Source organism: Leucoraja erinacea, chromosome 17, assembly GCF_028641065.1.
Source record: "Leucoraja erinacea ecotype New England chromosome 17, Leri_hhj_1, whole genome shotgun sequence".
Taxonomy (NCBI): domain Eukaryota; kingdom Metazoa; phylum Chordata; class Chondrichthyes; order Rajiformes; family Rajidae; genus Leucoraja; species Leucoraja erinaceus.
This window is the reverse complement of record NC_073393.1, coordinates 35,078,603-35,097,527: the sequence shown is the minus strand read 5'-3', so window position 1 is coordinate 35,097,527 and position 18,925 is coordinate 35,078,603. Positions and strand designations below refer to the sequence as shown.

Below are 18,925 nucleotides of genomic sequence, written 5' to 3'. Positions count from 1 at the left end.
ATCACTCTCTCACTCCGCAACCTCTCGCAGCCCCAGGGTTTTATAAAGCAAACAATTAAAGGTATGTACCTTATTTTTACATTAAATGGGGCTTGTATATAACCCTGTGTATAAAGTTTTCTATAGCGAGTAGTTCATTTTGGGCTCTTTATATCCCGCAGTATTTTTCTGGGCACTTGAGGGCACAAATCCAGCGCAATGTGAACGTTCTAAACCAGCGCGTTCACAGGAACCCACTAGAAAGCCTATTTAAATTGACTTTAATTTACAGCAAATGAACACTAAATTCCTTCCATTTGGCCTATAAATTGATGTAAATGAGATTTAAAAATCATGTTTTATTGTGAATTATTTGTGAATATTATTTGGACACTTGGGCTATTTAAAAATGTTAATCATTTATTAAGAAATGGATAGATGTTTAGATCTAGTAATTGAAGTTTGAAATTAGCTACAATTGGGTAACTAACTAATTATATGCTTTAATTTCAGGTCATCCAAGTAAGATTATTTTATGTTACACAAAAAAGCTGGAGAAACTCAGCGGGTGCAGCAGCATCTATGGAGCGAAGGAAATAGGCAACGTTTCGGGCCGAAACCCTTCTCTCCAGCATCTGCAGTTCCCTCTTAAACACTAAGATTATTTTATATTTGTTTCAGAATGCTTCAATCTATGATAACTGAAAATTTCATTCAGTTCTCTTAATTTTTAAGAAGGTTATGGGCTTTTGACTGTCCACGATCACAGCTTTTTTGTTATGTCCATAGAAAATCAATAGGGAACAAGATGCTAATTTCCGAGTATGAAAATGGCCATAACTTTTTTATTACTTGAGATATGAAAGTGAATTAGGTGTCAAATTAAACTTATTGTTATGCTTTATCTGATGGGATAAATTGCAGACTTGATTTTTTAAATCTCAAAATTTTGTAACATTGCTACTTTGTGCTGAGACAAGGCCATCAGCATGTCCCTTCAGGGTGGGGTGTTCCAGGGTTAGGGACCTGGCTGGTGACCATCCCCTAAGGTACGTCAGGTCCATACTGACATCCCAGATTTGGGTGTACCTGGGTCTGGGGAATTAACTTCTCCTAAATGTGATCACCAGCGAGAGGTACCCTATGGCCTGTGGTCCTGGTGCCCGAGTTAAGTAGGCTGGCAGAGTACTTCTGGCTGAATCCTTCATTGTGGTGAAGACCTGCTAGAACTCCAGTACAGGTTTGTTGTAGTTGAATATGTAGTTCCTGTATTTGAATGGTATCTTCCCACTTCTTGATGTTCGCCAAGTATGTTCCCTAGTGGACATGTGATGGGATGCTATCCTTGTGTTGATAGCGCTATTGACAATCCAGGCCCAGCAGAGGTCTTCCCAATTCTGCAATCCAGGCCCAGTGATGGTCTTTTCAAATCTGCAATCCAGTAGTTTAATTTATCGTGGCTTGTGCGTAGTACCCGACTGATGAGGCCGTAGTACCTGATGAGGTAGGAAAAAAGGGGAAAAACATAGACTAGATTCCCCCCTCACACTTCCTAATTCAGTGGGAATGAATTCATTTCCCCTGCCTCAAATTTGGTTTCATGCGACATACATCGGTACGTGGAGAATTCAATTGAATACAGTGAAATTGATATCGGGTGTTCCATATTGCTTTGTAATTCCAGCAATACTTGGGTTTAATATGTCTGTTTACAGTATTTAGCTCACCTAGTAGGTATTTGCTGATGGTCGCATATTTTTGACGACCTGTAGTTTCCAATTGTTAAATAAATGTCACATGATATCGATTTATTCTGCCCAAGTGGTTTGTGTATGTCACTACTGTGATGTTGTTAATTATAAACAAACATGCAAAAATGGTGCACTGCAGGATAATATGCTTTGCCAATAGAGCGTACTCAAAATTTCCAAACTAGGTTTACGCCTAGTGTCTATAGTGATGACGACTCCAGATTAGTCCTTATGCCACCATGTTTTGGGTGAGGGTAGTTTAAACATTAGCACCTAGCCTTAATGGAAGGTTCAAGTTAAGTAGCTGGAACAGCTGCTACTAACTCCCAATACTCTTGCCACTGTTGAATGGTAGGTAGATACCATTAATTGTTACAGGTTGTGTCATACTGACTCTCCTATGCCAAGTTAAAGATAAGTGGGTAGAGTGTTGAATACCAAATAGTCAACAGAGGATTTATATTTCAAGGTACTGCAATACTGGTTGATGCGTGGAGTGGACAGAGCAAGCCCCTCCCCATCTCCCTGTTCCAAATCAATTGATATATGGTCCCTTGATAAGGGACGAGTCAAAATAGAACTAACAACAACAGATACTCCGCTTGATCTTAGTCAAGGCTGAGAGCGATGGTTTCAATCGTAGATCTATCTGGATTGCATGACAAGCTCGGCTAAAAGAATAATAGCTAAAGCTGTGATAGCTATACCCATGGATTAATCGTCGTTAATATCATTGGAACATGCCATGACGATAGTTCCTTAATATAGCCAGGGCTGGTTAGAATATCTGGAACCAGTTTGGCTGTAATAGCCATAGTCGATAATTAATACTGCCAAGTTATCTCCAAGTTTTTTGAATGGGTACTGAATAGTATGCATCTTTTAAGTTGATGTCTACCATTAAGTATGCTTGGAATGAAAGGTTGGCAGTTTCAATATTCCAAGCGTGGCCTGGCGAGATACTCAAGTGGCAAGTCAATGACGGTGCGACATATACCATGTTGGGATTTTTAGAGCCAAAGGTTCATACTGGGTTTATTATGGCCCGTTGATATCAATGATGGTGACATTACCATCTTGGTTAGTTGGTACCAAAGGTTCATATAGGCTTCTATATGACCCCTGTATAATTATTACCCCCAGTTGCTAGTCCCTCATGTTCTTATTAGTGGGAGGGTAGACCCCTAGGGTGCATGCTGTACTGGTATTGTATGGTCCCTGGGAAGGGACATATCAGATATAAACTGATAAGGCAGTTACTACTAATCTTAGCCAAAACGCCGAGCAGGATGGGATCTAATTTAATTTTTTCCTTGAATGCTTTGTTAGTACAAACCCTTCATCTTTTATGTGATGGCAGGAACCATACTTATCTTATTTCACTGTTGTTCCGTGGTGTGTTCATCTCTTCGGTTTCCGGTTCCTTGTCTGTAGGGATGGTGTTGTTGGGGGTGGGACATTTTTCCAGGGGGCCCGCTCTGGACCCTGGCCTGAAAAAACAGGGCTTACTGGGGGTTGGCATGCGGGCCCCGAACTTACACCAGTACTATTAGGTGGACGCCTACTGGTGGACGCGTAGAGGCGCTGCTGCTGGTTTTGTGTGGTGCTCATTCCAGACCCTGCCCTCTAGATGCCGAATTTTGGATACTTCTCCAGTTTTTTAGGCTTGATTTGATAACTTAGCCAGCTAGCAAGATCTGTGGTTGAGAGGTCGGCATTCTCACAGTCCTGTAATTTTTTAAGTTGAGGGCAGGTTTTATAACTTCCTAAAAAGTTGCGGAGAACTGCAAGCAGTAGGGTCAGGTGTTTTGCCATACTACCCTGTCCCTCTGAAATGAGCATGCAAAATGATAACCGACGTCAGGGATATCAAACGCATTTTAAGATATTTGGGTTTTAAAGCTATGCTCAATGTACCCCCCAATAACGGTGGGCACTTTGAGTAAATGCAACTCAGGGGAGGCGTGATGAATCCAACACCTCATGACTACCTGTCTTGGAGAGGTTATTTGAAAAGAACAGGTAGTAAGCTAGCCATCAGTTCAGACTGAAAAGCCATCTCGCTAGTGGTGGAGCCACATAGCGGCCACACCCAGCAGCTCTTCCTGATCCTGTACCTCAAGCATACTCCCGATAAACATCAGCCAGTGACCCCTCTTCTTGACCAGTCCAGTCTGGTCCCCATCAATCCCTCGACAAGGGTGATGGCCAATGCTGTTAGGCACTGGAGTGGGAGTGTTAGCTCCCTTGGCGGACTTGCCCATGCTCCTGAGGCAAGTCTCGCTGGAGTTTTTAGCTCCATGACCTTCCTCTGGCTTGGAGAAACAGAGACTCTTGTTTCTTGTTTGAAGTGCTGATTCCATCTTCCGTGTCTGTCTCCAGCCTGAGGTTGGTCCTGACCTTGCTGTTAGAGGCTGTCTGCCGTTTTCGGGTGGCATTTCAGCAGTTCTCGGGCGGCGAGTCTCCTTGTCGGGAGTCTGCAGGGGTGCCGGCCGGTTTTTGAATTTCCCTCCAGTCCGCTGCTGTTAGTCAGACAGCTGTTTAACGGACTGGGCATCAGCGTAGCACCCGTGTCTGTGGACCGCAGCGTGTGCGGTCCCGTTGTCGCCTCTCCCCCCTCCACTGTCGGCTCCTTCCCTGGAGTCGAACGGGGGCCGCTTCCCCCCCCCCTGGAGCAAAAACAAATGCAAAGTCGCTAGTTTAAACTGAAGGTAAGTACTTACCTAACGGTCCTTTCCTTCAGGCTTGTAGCGGGAGCGCCTGACTCCCGCTGCGTCGCTGTTGCCTGCGTGAACGCAATGTCGCGCATGCGTGCTGAGCGGGCTCTTCACATAGTCACTCACGTGACTCCGAAGTAAAATCACAATTTACTTTGCCCTTTCTGAATACCAAAGAACTAAAGCATTGACACATTGCCAAATGTAATTAGTTACCTTGCATTGTGCTTATTCAGATCTCCTTTTCAGAGCAGCAGGTACATTCTACCATAGCTTTCTTCTACCATTGAGAGGATTGTTGAGAAAGGTTTCTTGAGGAAGCTATTGAACAGACGTTACATCCTACTGTGGCTTCTCACACCAATGCTCAACACACCGTAAGACCTCTGAGCAGGGTTTGGATTTCCCACCTTGTGATGGGCAGTCAAAGTATGATACATACATTTGCTGGGACAAAAATTTACTCTCATTTATACGAGGACTCTAAATGTTGGTGAGCACAAGATTAAAAATACATGAAAAACACAAGACTAAAAATACATGAAAAACACAAGACTAAAAATGCATTTGAAAGGCTTGCAATCTGCCCCTGGAAGGAATTTCTGCAAGAGTTAAGGACATTTCCAAGTAGTCGATAATTTTAAACAAGTACACTATTTCTAATCATTAAGTTGCCAGTTACTGTGATAGAATCTTGTTGTCCAGTGATAACCGTTTACAAAATAACCTAAAAAATTAATATATATTTTATCATTAAAACAATAACATTCTACAAGCAAATGTTTGAGCAGCAGAAAACAAGTTATTGATATTTTCGAGTTGTTCTTAAAAATAAAATAAGCTCATTATTATCAATATTGATTAATGCTAAACTGACATTGATTTCTGCTTTACTGATCAATCTTAGTTGTGTCTTTTTTCTAATATTTAGAAATCATCATTACGTTTGTAATGCAAGTTTATTAGTGGACTCATCCGATGAGCCTTTGCCTAACATTCTTTCTCTTTTGTGCCATTAACAGATGTCCCAACTGTGCCGTATGAAGGAAATTGGCTTCATGACAGACTACGAGGGTAATTGTAGTTGGAAATGCATTACAGTTGAATAGACGTGCCTGCCCTCCAGCATTTGTTTCACCCTGAAAATTGTTTCGGGAGAGAGATGTGAAACACTGCTTTGCTCAGCATGGCTGCCATAGTCCTCTGACAGCTGAGATACAGATAATTGTTGCATGATACATGAGAGTGGGGATGATGTTTTTGTGATTCAACCGACAGATTAATGAAAGAAATATGCACGGATCTGCTCTGTGACAAGTGGCGGCTAATAAAAACTCACCTTAATGAGAATATAAAAGAAAACAACTCGCAAAGAAAATGAATTCTAGATTACTGGTGCAGTCAACATTTCATAACTCCCAAGATGAGGTTTCAAAAATAGGACATAAGTGTTTAATAAATCAGCTAACACTTTATTAACATCTTAATCTTACCATAGGTTCCGACATGATGCCAATAAAATATTTAAAAAAAGATGTAGGGAATGGAATTTCATTTTGAAAAAAAGTTTCGCAAATTAAAATATTTCCAGAATCACCAATGATCAAAGTTATGCACTGAATTATAAAATTTAAAACAGGCAGATTCGGTTTTGTGCATCAGTGTATTTTTCCTGATAAACTGCTGGAACTCGAATGAAGTGACAATGAAAGACAAACTGCAATATTACCACAGAAGAATGCAAGGAGGGATTTTCAATGGATGTGGACTGTTTAGTTAATAGCATAACCTGACTTTTACTACAGGGGGCAATTGCCAAAGTTGCTCTCCCAAATGAACTGGAAAGCAGAATCCAATGGCAACACTACATTGTTATTTGTCTGTGCACCTGGAAGAAAATTGAAAACAAATCATCTTTTGTGTAAAGAAAAACAAGAACTCTCCAGCATCACGAAGAGACAGTTGACACTGTTGAGACCACCATCCTATTTGTCTGGTATTTCCACTCTGCTGTGGGACTACTGTGACATTAAACTGCAGTAGATGGAAAGTACAAATTGAACAGTTATTTGTTTTCGTGCTCCATATCACGGGCTGCATCGCTTATTTTTTAAGATATCTATCAGCATTGAAGCTTGTAACCGAAACTCAAAATAATTTTGTGCGTCTCACAAAGCATGTGACAACGTGGCCCAAAGGCTGAAGATAAACGTCAAGGACAAAGGAACGTTAGTAATGCACAGTGGCTTTCTGAACTAAAATAACTTGTTTACATTTTTAGGTGAATTGTTCATTGATAATGATATATCCACGTCCATCAGTAGGCTTACACGAGGTAACTTCAAATCCCAATGCAGTAAGTGGAAAATACTTGTTTTTAACAAATATCTCAGCGTCTTTTGGTGACCAAAAGAATGTATACAGTATCTCACATCAACATGAGAGTGCACGTCGTACTGAGGATGGACAGGCCCATGTGGGTGCTGGACACGCAGCCGAGAACAACGAGGGACTTGGCATGGGGGGGGGGGGGGGGCTGCCGAAGAAGACAGGGGGACCTGGTGTGGGGGGGGGGGGGGGAATCCGCCGAGAACAAAGGGGAGCCATTGGGGACTAAATTGAATACTTTGTAACTATATGTGGCGACTCTTACACCTTGTGTATGCAAAACAAAGAATCTCCCTGTGGCATGTCACATGTGATAATAAAGTACCCAAAACATCACCCATTCCTTCTCTCCATAGATACTGCCTCACCCACTGAGTTACTACATACAATGTTCTATTTCCCAAAGAGACTGAATAGGATATCCTGGATAGACACAAAATGCTGATGCAACTCAGCACGACAGGCAGCATCTCTGGAGTGACGTTTCTGGTTGAGACCCTTCTCTAACAATCAACCCCGATATGATTCTAGTTCTACTGAGAATACTGCACTATATTTATATGCTGTTCAGTTTGTTGCTCTATTATATGTTGGTAAGAGCAGAACTGCGGGTTATGTAAATAAATACACAATTGTGCGTGTACCTGTGTGTACCTGATGCCATGAGAAAGTCAGTGGGGTTATAGTGGATGTCGGTCAGTAGTCTATCACCTGCGATGGAGATAGTGAGGTCTAGAAATGGTAGGGAAATGTCAAAAATGGTCCAGGTGTATTTGAGTGCCGGATGGAAGTTAGTGGTGAAATGGATGAAGTCAGTGAGTTGTGTGCGGGTGCAGGAGGTGGCACCAATGTAGTCGTCGATGTAGCGGAGGTAGAGTTCGGGGATAGGGCCCTGGTACGCCTCGAACAAACGTTGTTCGACGTACCCTACAAAGAGGCAGGCGTAGCTAGGGCCCATGCACGTGCCCATAGGTACACCTTGTATTTGGAGGAAATGGGAGGAGGCAAACCAAAAGTTGTTAATGGTAAGGACCAGCTCTGCAAGGCGGAGAAGAGTATCACTAGACGGGGATTGGTTGGTTCTGCGGTCTGCACCACATCATATTTCGCTTGGGCAGTTTACACCACAGCGGTATGAACATTGACTTCTCTAATTTCAGGTAGTCCCTGCTTTCTCTTCCCCTCCTCAGCTCACCCTCAGCCCAGTGTCTCCGCCTCTTCTTTTCTTCAAACCGCCCCCCAACCCTCAAATCAGTCTGAAGGGTCATGACCCAAAACGTTGCCAAATTTCCTTCGCTCCATAGATGCCGCCTCAAGCCCTCACGCGCTGAGTTTCTTCAGCATTTTTGTCTACCATCGATTTTCCAGCATCTGCAGTTTCTTCTTAAACATAGCAAAACCAAGAATTGTTTTAAACTCCAAAAGACTTAGCTTGTGATTTACATTTAGTCCTTAGGGATTTTGTATGTGCTGTTTCCTCATGGGACCATTGACAGCACAACAGTTAATAGACAAAGTGGAGAGAGAGGCTTTATGTTTTGTGCTGACAGAACCCCAGCTTATTCATGTGCTGTGTCATTATACTTGTGGTACTCTTGGAATATTGGCATTTCAGTCAGATCAGACTGACATTGCTAATGTGAGCCGATATCTAGGTTAATACGACTATATTTTATCATTGCACCCAGAGCAGAGAAAATGATCAACATTAGCAAGCCTGTTATTCTTTATGTATAGATCTTTCCAAGAAGATTTGTCCTTAGCCTAGTTTATCTGGAGTGTAAAGAGCAGTGTAAAGAGTCTAGGTTTTAGAAGGAACTGCATATGCTGGAAAATCGAAGGTAGACAAAAATGCTGGAGAAACCCAGCGGGTGAGGCAGCATCTATGGAGCGAAGGAAATAGGCAACGTTTTGGGTCGAGACCCTTCTTCAGACTGATGTGAGGGTGCAAGGGGGGAGGGGGGCGGGAAGAAGAAAGGAAGAGGTGGAGACAGTGGGCTGAGGGGGAGCTGAGAAGGGGAGGAGAAAGTATGGACTACCTGAAATTAGAGAAGTCAATGTTCATACCGCTGGGGTGCAAACTGCCCAAGCAGAATATGAGGTGCTGCTCCTCCAATTTGTGGTGGAACTCACTCTGGCCATGGAGGAGGCCCAAGACAGAAAGGTTGTATTCTGAATGGGAGGGGGAGTTGAAGTGCTGAGCCACTGGGAGATCAGGTTGGTTATGGTGAACCGAGCGGAGGTGTTCTGCGAAATGATCGCCAAGCCTACGCTTGGTCTCGTCGATGTAGAGCAGCTGACATCTAGAGCAGCGGATGCAATAGATGAGGTTGGAGGAGGAGCAGGTGAACCTCTGCCGCACCTGGAACGACTGCTTGGGTCCTTGAATGGAGTCAAGGGGGGAGGTCAGGGACCTCCCCCTCGACCTTACCAGCATAGCTCCAGACGGCATCGCTCTCAGGATCTCAGGACCACACAAGCTTCTCCACCACGACAAGGTGACAATCCACGGAGAAGTATGTGATGGTATTACAAACTGATTATTCACCAAGTGCCCAACAATAGACTGGACTCAGAATGGTGTGGTCAAATGTTCCTGCCATCTGGACAATGATATAACTCGAGGAACGTGGACAAGTCAAACCCATTATTAATGCCATTCACAAAAGGAAATGCTGGTCTGGTTTCCAGAATGGTGAGTTGTAATCTGGAAATAATAGAGATTAAATAAACTAGTGTGTGTAGGATAGTGTTAATGTGTGGGGATCACTGATCGGTACGGACTCGGTGGGCTGAAGGGCCTGTTTCCACGCAGTATCTCTAAACTAAACTAAACTAAACTGCATTTTGTATTCAAACTTCCAGGGCAGAGACGTCCAGATCGATTTTCCAAACGCATAATCTTTCCATCAAACTCAGTAACAATTATTCCAATGGTATTCCATCTTCCACAAACCCCACGTCAAACAAACGCCACCCTGTCATAAAACAGGCTCTGCTCACCCAGCACTGGTCTATCTTGGCCCCAGATTCTCTGGCATTTCATGTTTAAAATATTCATTATCGTGTGTACATCCTTACATGAATAGTTCCCCTTCCATCGTTGTAATCATCATTCCTCCTACTCTGACCAGCTCACCCTTGATAATGGTGCCTTCAGCATCTGAGTGACGAAATCTGGGATCTCCACCATAAGTGTTCTCTCTTCATTTAATATAATGTCGAAAACTCTTTTGATCAAGCGTTTATTGAGTCTGCCTCAATTGCCTGTTCTTTTCCATAAGAAGATTCTTGTCTGCCACTGGGGAAACACTTTAAAACAGACTCTACATTAAAAAGACCACATTGGTTCTATTAATTATGGCATTAGACTCAACATTTCAATCCTGAGTAATGAGATGTTGAAAGCTAATTTACTACTTAGAACGGGATGTATTCATATGCAACATTTATCAGTTCTCAAGCAATGTATTGGATTGAAAAAAATGTTTTTCATTTAGGTAGAAGAATGACAGATTACTTAAATAAATCTGGAATTGATGTGGTGGTAATGGAAGTCCCATGTGAAAGTACAAGGCAAATGGATGCAAAAACTGGAACTCCTCCATCCCCCCTTCACACCAATCCTCACCCCCTCCCATCTTCCAACTTCTCTCCCCCCCCCCTCCCCCCACCCTCCGCTCTCGCCCACAAACCTTCCCATCACCAACTCCACAAAACACGATTAACATTGGATCAAAACACAAAATGTTGGAAGAACTCTAAAGGTCAGGTGGCCTCTGCGGAGGGAATGGACAGGCAGCATCTCAGGTTGGGACCTTTCTTCAGGCCCTTCCATAACCATTTGGACTTTGTTTGGGTTTGTAGTCAAGTCCAATAGTTATAAACCATTAGAGCACTTTACTGTTCTCTGAATGATGTAACAATATTAATGTTACCTAAGGAATAAGGCTGAATGACAAAACTGAGAAAAAGCGAATGATATAGGGTTAGGTGCAACTTCAGCTACAACCCCCCGAGTGTTGAACATTGTTTAGTTTAGTTTAGTTTAGAGATACAGCACAGAAACAGGCCCTTCGGCCCAACTCGCCGACCAGAAATCCCCGCACGCTAACACTATCCTATGCCCGCTCAGGACAATTTACACGTACACCAAGCCAATTAACCTTCAAACCTGTATGTCTTTGGAGTGTGGGAGGAAACCGGAGATCTCAGAGAAAACCCACGTGGTCACAGGGAGAACGTACAAACTCTGTACAGACAGCACCCGTACATGGGATCAAACCTGGGTCTCCAGCGCTGCAGGAGCTGTAAGGCAGCAACTCTACCGCTGCGCCACCGTGCCACCCATATATTTTTATACCTCGGAATTTTACACTATTCACATTTAATTTGACCCATTGGGGTTTTCACACTTAGCTTGCTCTCTACAATAACTGGATTACCTCATGACCTCATTCAGAAACCTGGCGAAGCAATATCATGCAGAATTGAGTTTAATTTGAGTTAAAAGCAGCCCTTTGATTTAAAGGAAGCATGTTGATCTATGTTCAGAGTTTTGGAGATTATTAAACTGTACGATTGAGCTACTTCTGCTTTATCTTTTCATTTTAATAGAAGCAATTGAGACATTAAATACCATTGAAATAGGAAAAGGCACATTAATATCTCCCAAATTGGGTTGAGGCTGCCTCAGTAGTTTTGTGTAATTGTCTACCACTTTATTACATTGCGCAAGGGCAGAATGTCAAAAGGAGCACTGAGAGAGGGAAACAGAGGGAGGTAATGAATGAAACCATGTCTTTTCAGGGAAGAGAAATAATAGGCAAATCAACCAAGGTTACTCCTGTAAACTGGTTGTAAAGAGGTTACATGTCAGAGGCTTTGTACATGGTGTTTCACCTGCATTCTTATTCAGGAAACAGAAGACCAAATAACAGACAGAGAAACAACTCCAAATATTAAATAGTCTGTGTAGCCTGGCGTGAGGAAGGGCGGGGGGCTGTTTAGTTTAGAGATACAGTGCAGAAAATGGTCCTTCGGCCCACCGTGTCCGCACCGGCCAGTGATCCCCGCACATTAACACTATCCGACCCGCACTAGGGACAATTTTACATTGATACCGAGTCAATTAAACCTACTCTTGGTATGTCTTGGGAGCGTGGGAGGAAACCGAAGATCTCGGAGAAAACCCACGCGGTCATGGGGAGATCAAACAAACTTCGTACAGACAGCACCCGTAGCCAGGATCAAACCCGGGTCTCTGGCGCTATAAGCGCTGTAAGGCAGCAACGCTGCCGCTGCACCATCGTGCCGCCCTGTGATAAGAGAGTTGTTGATCGCAAAATGTAACATTTCAGTGCAAAAGGGAAAATCAATGCACCAATGACAAGCAACAGAGACTTGGCAAACTCCTTTGGAGGTTGATGATGTCCCTCAAAGGGAATCCATCTAAATAAACGAGTGCACGATGAACACAGAGCTACACACAGAATATGTTTCAGGAGCCTCCGAAGTGCATTACCATGTGGCTTTCAATTAAGTAATGACTCTACGTGGAGTGGTTTGTGGGAATATGCAATAGTTGCAGATCATTTGTTTTCTCAGTATAATAACGTGAGAAACTTTGCTAATTTTTTTGGAGGCTGCTGACTCAATAAAAAGGTAAAACTGTGGTTTTAACATCTTACAGCAGAGTTGTTCAATCCATTCTTTACCTGCCACCACAGGTTTTCATAAGGGACCAATTAGTTGCCATAATATAAAAAATGTACTGTTAATCACTTAGCTTGGGGATTCGCTTTGAAAGATTGTCGTATTAAAAGAATGAAATTTCTACAAATTCAGCAGCAAAGTGATTAAACAATATACACAAGTGGTATCACCCCTTACTATCCTGCCTTGAGAAATAAGTGCTGTTTTAATTATCACAATCTGTAACTGGCTGCCTTGGCATAACAAAAGAAAAATGAACACTGTGGCTTTGTTTCTAAATCCAGTTTGTTATTGCTCCCTGGTTAAGAGTTGTACTGTCCACCAGTCTGCAAACGTGTAATGTATCTGTATCTTTGCTTTGTTCATTAACAGCCCAGGTGCATGTCCTTCATAAGAGCATAAGATGTAGAGGCAGTATAGTCCCGCCTCTCCGCCCTGCACCACCATTCAACAAGACTATTTCTGTCTCGCTCTCTCTCATTCTCCATATCCTCCAATTCTGATAATGTCCAAAATGTTGGGGCATCACGGTGGTGCCGAGGTGGAGTTTCGATCCTGACTTTGGATGCTGTCTGAACGGAGTTTGTACGTTCTCCCCATGACCGGCATGGGTTTTCTCCGGGCGTTGCGGTTTCTTCGCACACTGCAAAGACGTACAGCTTTGTAGGTTAACTGGCATCAGTAAAACAAAAGTTGTAAATTGACCCTAGTGTATGTAGGATAATGTAAGTGGGCGGAGATCACTGGTCAGCGTTGACTTGGTGCTTGTTTTCACGTAGTATCTCTAAAAGTAAAGCTAACACTAAAAATTGACCAGCCTCAAGCTTTCCCTTCCATTCTGTGGCCATCTTAATCCTACGCCCTAGCTTGGTTTACAAGGACAACTCGCTGGTCAGGTTCAATTTCATTAGGAGTTATGTCTTCAGCTTCTTTTGGTCCTTTCTTTCCTTGGCACACCTATCGGTGAGATTTGATGAACAATGGCATGTGATATCTACTGGAAGTAACAGAAACTTTGAATGCTGGCAATAGCAACCACATGGCATGCAGGCAGTAACAGGGAATGATTGGAGGGCAACAGAATCTCTCATTCCCCTTGGCTCTTAATCCTCTTCATTCTGAGCAAGAACAGACTGGGTAATGAATGAGATGTGTCGGGAATAAGAAGACTTAGATGGCACACTATTACCAGCCAATTATTGTCCTGAGTCTGTTGTGGAAAATACCAGAGGCTCTCAACCTCAGCACATAGAGAGTAAAGCTACGGATATTTGTCCTTCCTTCAAAGTTAAACACTCTGGGTGAATGATAAAATCTGCGTTGCTGCTAATATTGTGGTGCCTTCAACCTAATATAAAAGAGCATCACATTTGGATTGATAAATTATGTAAAGAAAATGCAAGCTAAGTACAACGTGTTAAGGTTAATATAGTGCCATGCTACAGTAATCTCATGGTGACCATCACTTATCTCGTATACAATGCCCTGAGGAAGATCATTATACAAAGTAGTCCTGATAAATTTATCTACAAAGGCTATAATTGATGTTTTCAATATACAAGATTCATTGCACATCCAAATTGAAAAATATATACATCGCTGCCAAATATATATTGCAATAGTCCAATTGGCCAAAGAGTGCTGGTAAAATTTGGAAATAACTGGTTCACGATAAATAACCCTGGAAATCCTGGAAACCCTGGAATATAAATAGCCCAGGAAAATATAGAGAAATATAAATAAATACCAGCTCTATTCATTTGACAGACAGTGGGGGCATTGACCTTCAAAATGGCATCTTCACTCATCTTGAAAAGTATCAAGCACCATCTATATCTAAGATTTCCTACTTTTCTGCTACAGCTTGGATGTCCCTGACCATTTCTTTAAACAGGGCTTGATTTTTCATTATTTTTAATCAGGCTTCAAACTAAAACAAATGCTTCCATATTGAACTCAATTTATACCCCATGCTGCCTCAGCAAGGCCTGCAGCATAATCAAGGATGAGTGGCCACTCCCTCTTCCCCTCTCCCCCATCAGGCAAACGATATAGAAGTGTAAAAACGCACACCTCCAGATTCAGGGACTGGTTCTTCCCAGTTGTTATCAGGCAACTAAATTGTCCTGCCACAACCAGAGAGCAGTGCTGAAGTACTATCTAGCTCTTTGGTGACCCTCGGACTATCCTTGATCGGACTTTGCTGGCTTTACCTTGCACTAAACGCTATTCCATTATCATGTATCTATTTAAATGACTCGATTGTAATCATGTATTGTCTTTCTGCCGACTGGTTAGCACACAACTAAAGGTTTTCACTGTACCTGTGACATGTGACAATAAACTCAACTGAACAACTCAATATGTGTAATGCAAATTCATACTTTGTTTCTTACTTTGGTGATAATGAAAATCACCGAGCAAAGAGAATCCAGGACAGATATTTAATTTCTATTCATTTTTTGTAAGCAAACTGTTGATCCAAAAATTAAAATGCTTCTAAAGTGCATCTAGTGCAAATCTGAAAGGGCAAAATATATATTAGTTTATCAATCCATGTAACATGGGTCTGAGAGACTGACCAAGTTTGAATATGGAGTCCTGAGCCTCAAACCCGAACATCAACTTATTTACTAAACATCCACAGTGACTCCATTTGTGTCAGATAGGAGTATAATTTTAGAAAATTTTAAACTTGATGTACATTGTTGCATTGCAGTACTTGTTTATCTCATAATGGTTCTCTGTGTCATATAGAAAACTGACATGAGCTTTTATGGAATTAAATGTAAATTTCTTTATGACACAAATGGTCTGAATGCTCCATAGAACTGTCACAATGGGAGCTGTCATTAAAAAAGCATCCCCACCTGGATCTACAAAATAATTCTCTAAAAATCAAATAAATGCCATTCCTTAATTACCGGGCTTTTAGAACTCCCTAAATGAAATAGCACTTACTTATTCCTGGATTTTTCTCAGGAAGGGAGGGTGAAGAGAAGGGAATGATATTGGATTACTGCTGGACCATATGTTTTTCTTAAGACTCGACACTTTTGATCAAGAAGGGATTTCATTAACAGCCATAATGGAGAGTCACTGCATGAACGAGGTTTGATCTCTGCCACTGCCTGGACATTTACCACATTTATAGTTGAATTGCTTCAATTTGAAAGACTGCTCTGCAATAGTTTTCACCATCTTGTGCTTTGCCCATTTTCCTCATCATTTCATAGAGTCATGGAGCCATAGAGTGATACAGTATGGTAACAGGCCCTTTTGCCCAACTTGTCCACACCGGCCAACATGTCCCAGCTATACCAGTCCCAGCTGCCTGCGCTTGGTCCATATCCCCCCAAACCTGTCATATTCATGTACCTGTCTAACAGTTTCCTAAACCTTGGGATAGTCCCAGCCTCACCTACCTCCTCTGACAGCTTGTTCAGTACACCCGCCACCCTTTGTGTGAAGAGGTTTCCCCTCAGAATCCTATGAAAATGTTTCCTCTTCACCTTAAACCTATGTCCTCTGGTCATCGATTTACCTACTCTGGGCAAGAGACTCTAATGATTTTAGATAGTAGACAATAGACAATAGACAATAGGAGTAGGCCATTCGGCCCTTTGAGCCCGCAATGCCATTCAATGTGATCATGGCTGATCATCCACAATCAGTACCCCGTTCCTGCCTTCTCCCCATATCCCCTGACTCCGCTATCTTTAAGAGCCCCATCAAGCTCTCTCTTGAAAGTATCCAGAGAACCGGCCTCCACTGCCCTGGCAGAGAATTCCACACTCACAGCTCTGTGTGTGAAAAAGGTGTTTCCTCATCTCCGTTCTAAATGCCTTATCCCTTATTCTTAAACTGTGGCCTCTGGTTCTGGACTCCCCCAACATCAGTAACATGTTTCCTGCCTCTAGCATGTTCAAATCCTTAATAATCTTATATATTTCAATAAGATCCTCTCTCATCCTTCTAAATTCCAGAGTATACAAGCCCAGACGCTCCATTCTCTCAGCATATGACAGTCCCGCCATCCCAGGAAATAACGTTGCGCTGCACTCACTCAATGGCAAGAATGTCCTTCCTCAAATTTGAAGACCAAAACTGCACACAATACTCCAGGTGTGATCTCACTAGGGCCCTGTACAAATGCAGAAGGACCTCTTTGCTCCTATACTCCTCTTGTTATGAAGGCCAACATGCCACTCACTTTCTTTAGATGTTGACACTATTATTGGATACATTTTCTACATTGTAATACTACCTACTGTTAAAAATTAACTGTAAATTACTTTGAGATGTCCTAAGATGTGAAAAGTTTAAAATAAGAAAAAATATTTCTTCTTTCCCCATAAACTATTTAAAGGGTACATGTCTGGGAGAAACAGGTACCTTGAGAAACACTGAAACGTTGCACTGGACAGTGGTCTGTTAGATATTAGTTGACAGAAAATGATTGTTCTGATTGTTTTGTTGAATAATTATCAAGATAATATTCAGCAAACCTTGTGTATTTGATTTGTTTTCTTCTCGCTGTTCATGTTTAGATCAAAGAGATCATGTTCATAAGTGAAAAGAGCATAATTAGGCCATTCGGCCCATCAAGTTTACTCCACCATTTAATCATGGCTGATTTATCTCTCCCTCCTTACTCCATTCTCCTGCCTTCTCCTCATAACCCCTGACACTCGTACTAATGAAAAATATATCTATCGCTGCCTTAAAAATATCCATTGATGGCCTCCACAGCCTTCTCGGCGGCAATGAATTCCACAAATTCACCACCTTCTGACTAAGCAAATTGCTCCGCACCTCCTTATATTGAATAATACAAACACAATCCAAACTATCAATTGCAAACTGTCTTGGTAGCACTAAGGACTTTGGCCTTTTTTGCAATAATATTGTATTTTTTTTAATTTACTGAACATTTATAGTATTATCTATGTGTACCGTGTTTAGAGGCCCATTAGAGGCAAGTAAGAATCTCATTGTTCCGTTTTCAGCCTAATTGACAATTAAACACTGGACTCATGTGTCTCTTAGTACAGAAACTCGGTACACATGACCAACCAGAGCACAATAGGATTTGGAACGTCAGTCACATGTTTTATTTCAAAAGCTTTGCCTTTGCTTCCTTTTGTACTTTGGCTTAATTTCCAGTTCTAGTTCCCCTCTTCTCTCAACCATGCCATTGATCTCACTTGGTTCTACAGGCTGGTCAATTTTCGGGCCTGTCGTGATTGCTATTAATGTGATTTATTGGTTGAGTCATTAGGCTGAAGGAACTAATTCTGGCAGCTTACCTGCCCTCATGCAGATGAGATGCCTAAGGAACTCATATTTCCTTTTCAAAGATGTCTCTATGGAAATATTAGCCAAGGGTGAACTTAAGAACATGGGCCAAGAAATTGTATTTGCAGTTATTGATGCGCTTTGGGAGCATGGAGTGGAATGTGCAATCCACAGCTAAGTTCAATATTGTTACTGATCCACTGTTTTACCGCACACAATCAAAATGGTACATCAGGTAGCTGGAGGATGGTCCAGAGTGTCAGGGGTGGTGGCGGAGAGGTGGCAGAAATCCCGGGGGTGGGGGGGGGTCTATTTTTAATGGACTCACAGGCAGAAATCAGAAATTGCTTGAGAGAGTGGGTCAAGATTGTGGTAATTACAGAGTCAAGTGACTTGGACCAGAGGGTTGAGTCAAGAAGGCACGATAGAGGATGTACATCCTGCAGCAGCTGAGGAAACACAATCTGCCACAGGCAATGATGGTTCAATTCTATATTGACATCATAGAGTCTGTTCTCCTTCATGGTCTGGTTTGGCTCAGCCGCCAAGCACGACATCCGGAGGTTACAGCGAATCGTCCGATCAGCAGAGAAGGTTATTGGCTGCAACCTTCCCTCCATCGATGAACTGTACACACTGCAAGGGCCAGGAAGCGAGCGGGGTGACTCCTCTCACCCTGGCCACAAACTCTTTGAATCACTCCCCTCTGGAAGGCGACTCCGGGCTGTCAAAGCTGCCATAGCCAGACATAAAAACAGCTTTTTTTCCACGAGTAGTTGCTTTACGCAATAACCAAAAAACTGTAGCCTCCTTTTGCTCTGGTATTTTATTTTATTCACATGTTTAATCAATAATGTTTCATGTGTGATTCCTAACTATCACTATATCATTTTGTCACTTGCGGGCAGAGCACCAAGGCAAATTCCTAGTATGTGAATATACTTGGCCAATAAACTAATTCAATCATTCATTCATGCATTTATTCATTCATTCAGAGATTATGTATGTTGTATGTTGATTATGTATGATGTATGTTGTGGAGGGATTCTTCAGGATTCAAGGTAAGCATTCTGTTTA

The 18,925-nt window shown here is 42.3% G+C and overlaps 1 pseudogene; it reads right to left on the bottom strand.

The window, feature by feature from the left end:
* Positions 1–2,180: 2,180 nt before the first annotated feature.
* LOC129705512 (U2 spliceosomal RNA) lies at positions 2,181–2,359 on the bottom strand (annotated as a pseudogene).
* Positions 2,360–18,925: the final 16,566 nt, after the last annotated feature.